The 12,680-nt window shown below is 41.7% G+C and overlaps 1 long non-coding RNA gene across 3 annotated transcripts; it reads left to right on the top strand.

Annotated features, from left to right (window-relative positions):
- The first annotated feature begins 457 nt into the window (after positions 1–457).
- Positions 458–5,819, top strand: LOC109397841 (uncharacterized). 3 transcript variants are annotated; one of them, XR_009997490.1, is made up of 3 exons: positions 458–592; positions 2,059–2,310; positions 2,499–5,819. It is a non-coding gene; the product is annotated as an uncharacterized LOC109397841 (long non-coding RNA). The 3 variants fall into 3 exon arrangements; XR_009997489.1 differs by having other exon boundaries at positions 458–649; positions 2,071–2,310; XR_009997488.1 differs by having other exon boundaries at positions 458–649.
- Positions 5,820–12,680: the final 6,861 nt, after the last annotated feature.

The following is a 12,680-nucleotide window of genomic DNA, read 5'->3' as shown; positions in this document are numbered from 1 at the left end:
AAATTACATACCATTTTTACTGCCTCGTCGCCAGATTATAGTATTTAGGATTTCTTCCGTATATTATTGAGTAATAGCACACTTTCTTCCAATTAATTACAGAGCACTTTTATTCCTTGCTTCTCAGTCAACAGTTCTATCACTTCTCTCGATCCGAGCCAATCCCCCCATCCTCCCTCTTTCCCACTCTCTTCCTCTTCCTCCCCACACATCTCGGGTGCGTTGCTAAAACCCTCACTCCGTCTCATTATCTTATTCTACCGTGCTGCCAGATACTACAGCATTCTGTCTATCTTCTTTCTTTGATATTAGTAAGTCCTTAGGTTTTGAAGATACCAAGGTGAGTCAGGGTGATGCAACATTGTTGAAATACTTTTTCTGAGTCTATACTTATGACGGGCAGTGTACATCGCGCAACACTCATAGTGGTTTTAAAACCGTGCAAATGGTAGTTGCTACTCAGTGATTGACCGGAGCAGTCGAAATTGCACAGTGAACCAATGGATGGGGCTTGGGGTTATCGATTGTTTTTGTTTTGATTTGTAAACGTTGAATGCAACAACTTTTTAATTCGATCGTGTCCAGTGAAACAGTACGCAAGTGTTTTTTCGTTCCTGCTTCGTTCGGTGAATCGCCCGCTGTTGTGATTGTAAAGTTCTTCCTGCTGTGCTGTGAAAACCGACAAAAGCCACATTCTCCCGAACGGATTAGTCTACCTCACATTAGCGATAACAACAGTTTTTTTTTTATCTTTTTTGTCAAATGGAAAATACAAGCAGCGACTCAGTATCGTGCAATTATTATCTTCCCGATAATTATACCGATTATAGGGTGGCTGTACCAAATATGGCACTACCTAAGGAAAACTATTTGTACAAAAATAACGAGAAGATCAACAAATGTCATCAATATGTCAAAAGATAGCTTAGTTAACATACTTTTCGGGAAAATATAGAAACTGACCCAAAACTACTTTTAGTATTTATTACAGCGTATGCCAATGGTAGGAACCCTGTACCAGTTATGGCTACATTTTTTAACTTCGGTTCCTTTTCGCACTATTTGCATGCATTTCTTATGGAGTCAGCCATGATTGGTACACTATGGCGAATTTTTTTTTCTTGTTGATTTACATCGTTAAAGGCAGTGCTGAAAAATTCATTTCGTCATATCTAAATTCAACCACCTACAGCTCATTTTAGAAGCTGAACCTGAGAATATGGTATATGGAAAACTTGTGCGGCTAGACCAGTTCTGCAAGAGAGTCAAGGAAAAACCGCTATTTTTCGAATATTTGAGGTAAATGTCACCGGCTATCTTTGAAAAATACCAAATGATATTCACCGTTCAGCTTCCAAAATGAGCTGTAGGCAGTTGAATTTGGATATGACGAAATGATTTTTTTTTGCAATTACGTGCTATATGATTGCACTTTTCAATCGCCGCAAGTGTAACGAAATGGCCTACTTTTCTTCCCTAGCCCAAAAGTGCCGAAAAGTAGAACTTTTCAACACTGTTAAGAGTGCCGTAAAGTACTACTTTTCGGCACTTTTGCTAGTGTACAATTTTAACAAGTTTTCTGAAACGCTTATGGTCTTTCCGACTCTTTCCTTCTTGGGTCGATTCGATGGCAGCTCTATACCTATTCAGCAGATCAAATCCGGATAGAATCGGATAGAGCGAAATCAAAATCAGATTTGATCAGCCCAGACAGACGTAGAGTTAGAAGCAGCAGCAGCAAAAAAAAACAACACTCGTTGACGACGCGACTCCGAGTACTTGTGAAACTTATAAACACAGCCTACCTGATTGGAAAAATCAGTCTTGGGCGCATGGATGCCCGCAGGTTGTTTCTTTTGAGATATGCTTGAACAGTCAGAAAAGATGGTGCTCAATTTTGTTGTAATCGCAAAAGATGTTGTATGCAACTCGTTGCAAAACTCGATTTTTTCAGCACTCGTCGTATTTATCCAACTCGGCAAGTCTCGTTGGATAAATGTACGACTCGTACTGAAAAAATCATCATTTTGCAACTTGTTGCATAAATAACCATTTCAGCACTGGTTAAAGGGTGTAAATCAGCAATGGCGAATAATTGGTACTATATCGATGGTCAGAAATGTTTTCCTTTACGCGGCGGTGCTAAGATGTTTGTTTCACACGACAGTAAGAAACGCTGTGCCTCTCGGTATCCTGAATACGTGAACTTCCCAGTGCGACTGAATTCGCTCGATCTCGTACAGCTTAAGTGGAATCCGGTGCAAATACGATTACTGGCACTGGAGGGATTCTTCTACCCCGGACCATATGGTAAGACAGGGCACGTTGAGACATAGTTGCAAAAGTGTGATTGTGTTAGTGCATTGTTTTCATCGAGAGATGATTAACCTAATAAATTTGTCTGAAAACAACGAACATCTCCCATTTATGTATTGTGTTCAAAGTCCATTTGTTTTCAAATACGCTCCATATTAAATGCAGTATTCTTTCTACATCAGATTCCAAGCCAAAGTGCTTCTGCTGTGGGTTGGTTGCTTACACGGTAGGCAACACCAACCAGCCGTACCAGATTCATGCCAACAACGGTGGACCTCCGGATGGGGATTGTGGATACTTGGAGCACGTGATGAACCGTGAGACTTGTTTCGATATGGGCGGTGGAGAAGCTGGATGGAAACCATGCATGGATTGCAAGCTGTGTTCCTGGGAGTTTGAAATGATATAATGAAATCGAAATGTATCACAACAACAGTGTTAGAGTAGAGCGCTATTCCTAATAAAGTACACAGAAAAAAATCTTGAAATATCATAAATATTTGTTGCACATCAGTCGCGTCGTAAAAGTGATATACAAATTACATCCTTTCCGCGCAGTAAATTGGCCGCCGCTGCTTGCAAATGGCCCAGCCAGCACACGATTGCATATGATGTTGAAATGGATGCTAAAGTGGATCCGATATGCGTACACTTCACACAGGGTTAAATGGTAGCATGTACGTATATGGCCTCCACTTTGGCATCAGGTATCAGGTATCAGTAGGTCGTCTCCAGAGGCACGTTCTCCTCCATGTGGGAAGTTTGTGTCATCGCCATGAACACGAGCCTATTCATCATTTACCTGAGGGAGAAGGGAAGAAAAAATGGATGGGACAGGGAAAAGAACTGGTAAAGGAATAGGATCGTCATACACGCATAAGCGTTCTACAATGGGTTCAAATAGCGCCCTGAGAAGGGCACTGTGATAACGCATAAAGCGTAAAGTGTTTACCGAGTACTCGGAAACGCAGTTACACAACAACTGCAGAGTTGCATATCAAATGATACGAACACAGAGAAACAGACGTAACTCTTAGAATACATTTCATTGAAAAACATCGTCATCAGGACAAAACCGCCCAATGCTAAACGTACTGCGGTTGGCCAGGCCATCACTAGGTGCTGGTAGTGAGCAAGCGTCAAACAGGTGCAAAAACGACGCCAGCGCAGCGAGTGGTCAATCGACCTACTAACGGAAATCTGAATCAACCGTTTAAAAGGTGATCGATGGGAAGCGAGCGGAGGGTGACGTCTGTTTCTCTGTGATACAAAGTTCCAGAATCGGATTCACAAATATCACAAACAAATGAATCAGCTTGCAGAATATTCGCCATGTGATAGCTGAGTCGGCAGTGGCCAATCAATGCTTTGACCAGAATGCTGCAATTCTGCTTTGGCAGATTTGTAAGATACTTCGCCACCCTTGGATGTAGCTCAGTACAATACAATTTAGTTTGACGACATGACTCCAAACTATTCCAGTATTGTTTGTGCTGAGTGGCAGCTCAGGTGTCAATCAGAAGCTTAACCCAATACTTTGATATCGGAATAGCTGGCTTAGAGCTTATGAAGTCATGTGATGATCCAGTGCGAGCTAACTCATCAGCCATTTCATTTCCAGCGATGGAAGAATGGCCAGGTACCCATACATGGTGAACAGTGTTTGGTGAATTCAGCTCCTCGATTTGAGTTCGACAAGCGATGACTATCTTCGACCTAGAGTTGGCCGAAGCAAGTGCATTAATAGCAGCCTGGCTATCTAAACTTAAGTATATTACTTCGCCCATTACATGCTGCTGAAGTGCTGATTGCACTCCGCACATAAGAGCAAAGATTTCGGTCTGAAAAACGGTGCAGTGTCTACCAAGTGAATAAGACTGATGCAGCCTGAGCTCAAGAGAATAGACACCAGCACCTGCTCGACCTTCGAGAACGGAGCCATCAGTGTAACATACGATGCCGTCTGAAATACTTCTTTCCAGATATCCAGATGTCCACTCATCCCGGGAAGGGAATTTCGTGGAAAATGTCCTATATGGAAAATTAAGCAATTGTAAGATCACTTGGAGCAAGAACAACTTTGTCCCAATCTACCAAAAGTGGAAACAACGAGGTGTGTGTTGATCTGCAGTTCACAGGAGTTTCCTCTAGCAAACCGTGTACCCATAGACGGTAAGTGCAAGAAAGTGATTCTTGTTTAAGATGAACGTGTAGTGGGACAACGTCAAAGAGAACTTCGAGCGCTGCCGTAGAAGTTGAAGAGAACGCTCCGGACATCGCCATTACCCGAGCAGAAATGAATAACAACAAAATAACATATCGAGATATTAATCTTAAATAACATTATACCTCGATATGCCCTTCATTAGGTGGGCTTAAGAGGCAAAATAAAAAAAAAATGAATACCATAATTTTGCATAAATAACACCTAAAAATAGCAAGTCTTGTTATTTCAATAATGATTGTATACCATAATTTTAAAAGCTATATTTGTTATCCAGAAGGTATGAAAAAAACAAACTAATAACATTTCATGCCATTAAATGGAACATTTTTGAGTAGTTCCATGATATAATAACAAATCTTGTTCTTGAGTTATTTTGCCAGCTAAATCAGTAATACCACATCAATACCTAACTTTGCACAAATACCTCCAATTGTTATTATGGTGTTCTCATAACATTGCGTAGAATAATATAGCAATACCAACTTAAGGTATTAGAGCACAGGTTGGTCTTTGCACGGAATTTGTAAGGTATGTCCTTCTGCTCGGGTAAGCAAATCTTTTGAAGATGGCCTAACTTTGATTGGATCGTTCTCACTTCGCCCTTTTGCCACCACACAAGACATCCATAGGCCAATATTAGACGAACAACAGTTGTGTAAATCCTTTTGATATACTTGGGTTTTAGACCCCAAGTTGTACCAAAAGGTTTGCCGGCATTGCCCGAAGGCCATACAAGCTTTCTTGATTCTGAACTCAACATAAGCTGTCCAGAAAAGCTTTGAATCAAGAATGACTCCAACGTACTTTACCTGTTCAGTCACATTGATTTCATAATCAGAGACACGTAAAGGTCAAACACCATTACGGTTTCGCTTTTCCGTGAAAAGAACAATAGATGTACTTGGATTTACCGAAAGGCCATATTGGCGACACCTCAACTACCTGAAGAGCGTTTTGCATCAGGTCGAAAAGGGTGCTGATGCACAAACACTCAATTTCCTAACCGCTGCTTGACGCAATGTCGCGAAGAGATGTCGGTTTTTGAGCATTTGGTGAATCCAATTGGAAATCATTGGAGATAGACCATGACCCCGTGCGGCTTCCAATATGGCATCGAAAGGCACGTTGTCAATGGCACCCTCGATATCTAAGAAAACACCCAAACAAGATTAGTTTTGAGTGAATACTTTCTCAATGTTGTTAACAACCTTGTGTAAAAGAGTCACAGTGGACTTTCAAGATTGGTAAGCATGTTGGTTCACAAGAAGAGGCACGTTGGCCAGATGAACATCACGAAACTAATGATCGATTATGTGTTCTGAGCATTTCAGAAGAAAAGAGGTCAAACTAATAAGTCTGAATCTATTTGTTTTTTTTTCATACGATGCTCGATCCAATTCCGGAAAAAATCTTACAGTAATATCCCGCTAGGATTTGGGAATGTACCCTGTAGCGAAACTGCAAACAAGTAGTTGTTTTTTCAAAACATGTTTGAAATAATCAAATCCCTTCTGAAGCAAAATAGGATAAATCCCATCTGCCCCAGGAGATTTGAAAGGAGCAAAGCTATTAAGTGCATACTCAATCGATTCTATAGTTACAATACTCCGAGCCGAAGCTAAAGAATTATAACTACAGGAAAAGACATCAGGATTATCCGAAGATGTAATATCCACACATCCAGGGAAGTGTGTGCTGACTAAGCATTCCAGTACTTCCTCATCAGAGGAAGTCAGATCGCCATTTGGCAAACGAAGTTCGTTCACCCGGAAATCCTTAGATTTCGCAAGGATTTTGTTTAACCGACTGACTTCACTCAAGCTGGAAACATTTGTACAAAGGTTTTTCCAGCCGGATCGTTCAGCAGACCGGAGAGCTTTCCTGTAGGCCTTGCGAGCCGACCTGAAAGCCTCCGAACCAGCCGAACGTCGTCTGTTCCAACTCTTTCTACATTGTTTCCTGAGTTTCGCCAGATCAGAGTTCCACCAAGGGGTTCCTCTTGTGATCTTCACAGACCGTAGAGGGCATGCTTCTTCAAAAGCTTCCATGATGAAGGTCGTTGTAGTATCAACGGCATCATCTAAATCACTTGGAGTGTCAATGGATGGTGAATATCCATGAAATTTGGCTGCAACCAAATCAGTATAAAGATCCCAGTTTGTTGACCGAGGATTCCTGAAACGCAATGTTTGCGAAGTAACATTTAAATGTTCAGAAAAGATATAGCGATGGTCAGATAAAGATTCTTCATCTGACACATGCCAATTGGTCAACTCGGGACTAATTCTACTAGAGCAAAGCGTTATGTCTAACACTTCCTTTCTAGCAGATACCATGAAGGTTGGGCGGTTGCCTATGCTAAGTAATGCAAGATCTCTACTACTTAAGTACTCCATCAAACTAGAGCCTCTCAATATCTGAGCTGCCCCAGATGAAATAGTGAGCATTTGCATCACTGCCAACAATTAGCGGAAGGCCTTTTGAAGTACAGTATGCGATGACGTGTTTAAAAGCATCCGTAGAGGGCCCATATAGCCGAGGCGGTAAACGCGCGGGTATTCAGCATGACCATGCTGAGGGTGACGGGTTCGATTCCCGGTCGGTCCAGGATCTTTTCGTAAAGGAAATTTCCTTGACTTCCTTGGGCATAGAGTATCTTCGTGCCTGCCACACGATATACACATGCAAAATGGTCGTTGGCAGAGGAAGCTCTCAGTTAATAACTGTGGAAGTGCTCATAGAAGACTAAGCTGAGAAGCAAGCTTTGTCCCAATGAGGACGTAACGCCAAGAAGAGAAGAGAAGAGAGAGAGAGGGGATGGTTTGTCATGCGGTAAATTTCCTGTTCAGGTTTCCAACAGATACATCAATTGTGATAGCACATACAACTCTGGTGGTTAGTTCAGAGATGAGTGTAGCAACGATTGCGTTGTTAACTAGCACACATGCTCGAGGCATGACACGCGAGTTTGCCATTTCATTTTTACTGAAAGTAGCAAACACCGGATTCACAAGGTTTCCTAGATAGAAATTCCCCTTACGAAAGTAAGGTTCTTGGACTAAGGCCACTTGGGCTGTACCATTTTGCATAAGTCTGCAAAGATTAATTGTTGCTGTTCTTTTATGCTGAAGATTGATCTGAGCTATCCTAACCGTAGCCACTACCCAAACTAGGCAAGATTAAACTCTTCGCAATCACAGCACAACAAAGAACAGCAGCATTAAAACCAGATCAGTATCGATTGGAAAACGCCAAAGGCGAGGATACACAGAATACAATGTGTAAATCGCATGATGCGAAACCATATAGGTGAAAATTTAAACTAATTAACAACATCTTCATAATCCCGCCCTTATTTAGCCTGAAGTGAGACTAAAGAAGGGTAGCCGATTGTCTCGGAGAAACACAAGGTCCCCTGGCCATTGCTTCGGTTAGCGCAGTAAGGGCAACATACTGTGGAGGGCGCCCTGGTACTCCACCGGCTCCGTTTGCGGTTAGGTTTTTATTAGACCTCCCTAGCCATTCATTCCCAGGCACGGTAAGCATGAAGCCGCATTACACCATGAATTAGGGGTCACCTGTTGGTGGACTCTTACCACCGGAACAGGCGGTCCGTAGTGTTATTCTTAGCCAATTGAGACAATCGCTACCGACACTACACAACAATCTAGGCTGATCGAGAAAAGAAGTTAATATTGATGATCAACTTCATACGGGCCCGAACAGTCAATAAAATAATAATAAACGTGTTCGCTTTTTTACATTTGTTTTGTGTTTTGAAAAAAAAAGCAGTAGATATAAGTAAAGGCAAAACACCAATTCGCTCACTGGAGCCAAACGCAAGGTGGGAGCAAGCTACACACCAAAAACCAGTTGAAAGTTTCAGCAAAATTTTGCTGAATTTTACCGAGCTGAAGGATTCAGCAAAAAATTTGCTGAAATTCAGCAAAATTTTGCTGATTTGTTCAGTGAACTCTGCTGATCACCAGTAACGTTTTGCTGAAATTCAGCAAACTTTGCTAAAAGTTCATCAAAAAAATTTGCTGGACCCTTCAGCTCGGCAAAATTCAGCAAAATATTGCTGAAAGCGTTTGGTGTGTAGAGTCGAGTCAAGTACAAGATACTGAAGAATACCTTACAGTTGCGGTCGAAATACGTATCTGTCAAAGGATGCAAATTATTAGTGGAATTCAAAGGAACAGTACTTAACACGATTTTCTTTTACTTAGAGTACGGTGGTTACTCTCAACATATCTCTCGATACCGATCACTAGATGGTTAGTCCAAGCGAATAAGAGGATATCACACTCACACTTCAGGACTTCAAGGACTGCGAGCATCTGTTTCAAGGAGAATACCAAGGTATTTTGCTATCCGTTTTTGTCAGATTCCCAGGCACCATTACTAGACTCACCATTACTTTTGTTTCCGGATGGCGGGGCACTGTGATGACCCTGCACATTCTTCCCTATGCATTACATGGTTGCAACTGATTTCTAGTCATTCCTCGGGTGCAAGCACCACGTCCTCTGTAGTTCCGACAGATAGCATAGCATAGCATAGCCGACCGTACACATCCTGGGGTGGCTGTCGATAGAGAAGTTTAATGCGCCAGAAAAGTTGCCTGGGACTTGACAAACCTTTCATTTAACGAACTCTCGACACCTGGCCAGGTCCTTACGATCAGCGGGGATGGGGAGGAAATGTTGATTAGATATCTACTTAGAATATGTCCAAGAACTTTGCCCACTTCATAGATATCTGGAGTTGGAAATTGGATAGGGTTTAATGGGATGCTTTCCTTGGCGAAAAAGCGTACGAGAAATTGTCATGGTTTAATCATTTACCTGGTTACCACTGAAAAAGTAAAAATAAGCATTAATCAAGTCGCACAAATTTCGTAGGTAGTACAGCCATAGACCACAGTTGTGAGGATTGCCTCCTTCCCGTCGGATACCAAAACACAAAGATTGGAGACTTCTCTCTGACTTCTCAACAAGACTGACGCAATCCTCCAACAGTCTAGAGTTGTCCTGGCCTCGTTCTTGCGACTGCTGAGGAATATGAAAGGATGGTTAGTTAGACACCTAAAGATGTAGAAAGTTATATGACCTCTCGGGCCTAGGTGTCAAGGGGATATGAGTGTTGTTCTAGGTGTTGTTAATGGAAGGGTGCGGTTGGTCAACGTTCAGGTACACCATTATTAGACTGCTCCGAAATAGTTATCTGCCCAATACGTCTTGGTTTCCTCGTCATCTTAATGGCATTTATTTGTATAACTTGATTTTTCGGTTGAGAATCTGAAATATTACATAATATTAACATTGACGCCGAATAAGCTACATATTAGTGATACGCTCGCCACAGTTACATATTTTTATAACATAATTTGTATCATACAATAAATTTACCTGAATCCTGCTGAAATAAAATATTGATTAGCAGCAAAATTGAAACAAAAATATTACATAAACATCAAAAAAGTGCATCAAACTTCGATCTTGGAATATTTGTAAACTACTGCCTGATTACTTTAGGCAGGAAAATTTCAAGATAAAAATTTGATTTGGTAGATCTTACGCCGCAACGCACCATTCTGAGGTGATCTACCCACGTTACGGGCTATTCAGTTACTTACTGAAAAAAAAAAACGCATTTATCCGTTGACATATATCTTAAACCGCTGCTAATCGAGCAGTGATTAAACGATGAATAACAGCGGAAAATGTCAATCGGGAAGTGGAACCGTCTCGGCAGGGCTCCTATTTTGGACACTTTTCTGCCATAACTCAGCCAATTTTGAACTCTGTGGTTTTGGAACGCACAGAGATACGTATAGTATCTAGCAGCCGTATACAAAATTTCAAGTCAATTGGTTTGGAATTGACTGAGTTATAGCGAAAAGTGCACAAAATACTGGCCACAGACCAAGTGGTACGCTACCCTATTTCCGGTTAGTAAAAAAAGTGTCATTTCCTCTGTTCAGAATCAATATTGTGCCGTTTCAGGGTCCGCTACAGGGTGGTACCAAGAAATCTGAGGAGCGTTTTAAGAGAGCCCCAGGGGCATTTTGGGGGTTCTTAGTGGCTCCAGTGGGTCTTAGGAGCACTTCAGAGAGTCCAGGGGCATTTCTGGGGGCCTCAGAGGGTTTTAGGTGATCTAAGGGGGCTTCGGAGGGAGCGATGCCAGATGATTTTCTGTATCAATCGTTAAAAAATATTTATTCCATACAAAATTTGGGTGAAAAATCTGTATCCTATACAAGTGGAAAATCTGTATTTCATATAAACTCAATCTGTACAGATGGTCAAAAGTCTGTATAATACAGATAAATCTGTATATATGGCATCCCTGTTCGGAGGGTACCAGTAGATCTCAGAGGCGCTTCAGAGCATCTAAGGGGCTTGCCAGAGCGGCTCAAGAGGTTTCAGTGGGTTATGGGGTGTTTCAGGGGAGTACCTGGAGGTCGCAGAAGCATTTCAAAAGGGTCTAATAGCGTTTCAGGGGGCTTTAAGGGGCCTTTTGGACGCTTCATACTATTGAAATGATCAGGGAATGCGCGTAATCCATCTGAAATATCACTGAACAACACCTTTAAACTCATGAGACCCTCGGAAACCCTTGAAAGGCCCCTGAAATACATTGAAACGTCTCTGCAATCTCCACGGTTCTTTTGAAATGTCCTAGAAATACCTGTAAAACATTTGCAATTTTCCTGAAACAGTGGAACCACATCGAAATGTGCTTAAAATCCCAGTAAGCAATTTTGAATGATCATGAAACCTCTTGAAACGCCTGACAAAGATTCTTGAAACCCCTTGAAATGCAACTGAAAATCTCCTGAAGTGACCTAGCTATCAAACGCCCCTGAAAACCTTCAAATGCCCAGTAGCAAGACCTGTGCTCGCGAACTTAGTGTCCTCAATTAAGGTCTGACTGAATTTATGCACAAAACTTCTTCTTTTTATACCCTTTTTTATTTATGTACCTTCAGCTCATGGTATAAAGAGAGGTTAGGGGCGTTTCAAGGGATTTCAGAAGTCTTTTAAGAGTGTTCCAATAGACTTTGTTGACATTTCAATGGGATTGAGGGGCTTTTAGGAACGTTTCAAGAACTTTGAGAGGTGATTCAAGGCAGTCTCAGAAGCCTTTTAAGGGCGTTTCAAGGTATTTCAGAGAGTTTAGAGATTTCCAGGGGCGTGCCAAGAGATTTCAGGGACGTTTTATAGAATTTCAGAATTACTTCAAGAGGGTTTGAGGACCGTTTTAGGGGGTTTCTGGGACCCTTCGAAGGGGTTTTCAGGGCATTTAAACCCGATTACGAGGATTTCAAGTTTCAAAAGGATTGATGACCCTCGATGACTCTTGAGCAAACAATGAAGCATCAAGACACTGGCTCTGCTCTGGTTTTTTGCCGTTTGAGCCTTTAGATTATAATTTTATTATTATAATGTTTTTGAAAAGATGAAGATGTTTTGTGCCTTTTTGAGAAGTATTTCAAATGGAAATCGCTAAAAGGAATTTTTCCCTCTTCCAAATTTTTATCTAAAAATAAATAAATAAATAAGTTTCAATAGGATTAAAGAGGTTTCTGGGGCGTATTGAGACATTACAGAGGCGCTTCGAGGGGTTTTCAGGGTCGTTTCTGGGTAGATTCTGGGAAAATTTGGAAACCTTTTAAGGGTGTTTGGAGGTGTTCCAGATGCATTTCCAATGACTTACCCTCAGACTCTCTTTAACTGAAAACTCCCTGAAGCCTCATAAAACACCCCTGCCACCTCCGGTGAAGTCCCTGTAACTTCCTTGAAACCCTCTGGGATCCCCTTGAACGCCCCTAAGTTCTGCTGAAACACCCTGAGACCCTCGGAAAAGTTTCTAAGACGCTCGGACCCCATGAAAAGCCCCTGAGACTTTAAGAAACTGTCTCTCGTTAGCGCTATGGATCGCCAATCCGGAGACGGTGGGTTCGATTCCCGTTCCGGTCGGGAAAATTTTCTCGACTCCCTGGGCATAGAGTATCATTGTACTTGCCTCACAATATACAAATTCATGCAATGGCAGGCAAAGAAATTTATTCAATTAATAACTGTGAAAGAACACTAAATTGAAGCGTGGCAGGCCAGGTCCTAGTGCGGAC

This window comes from Aedes albopictus, chromosome 1 (genome assembly GCF_035046485.1).
Source record: "Aedes albopictus strain Foshan chromosome 1, AalbF5, whole genome shotgun sequence".
NCBI classification, from domain to species: domain Eukaryota; kingdom Metazoa; phylum Arthropoda; class Insecta; order Diptera; family Culicidae; genus Aedes; species Aedes albopictus.
The sequence above is the reverse complement of the archived record's forward strand: the minus strand, read 5'-3'. Positions and strand labels throughout refer to the sequence as shown.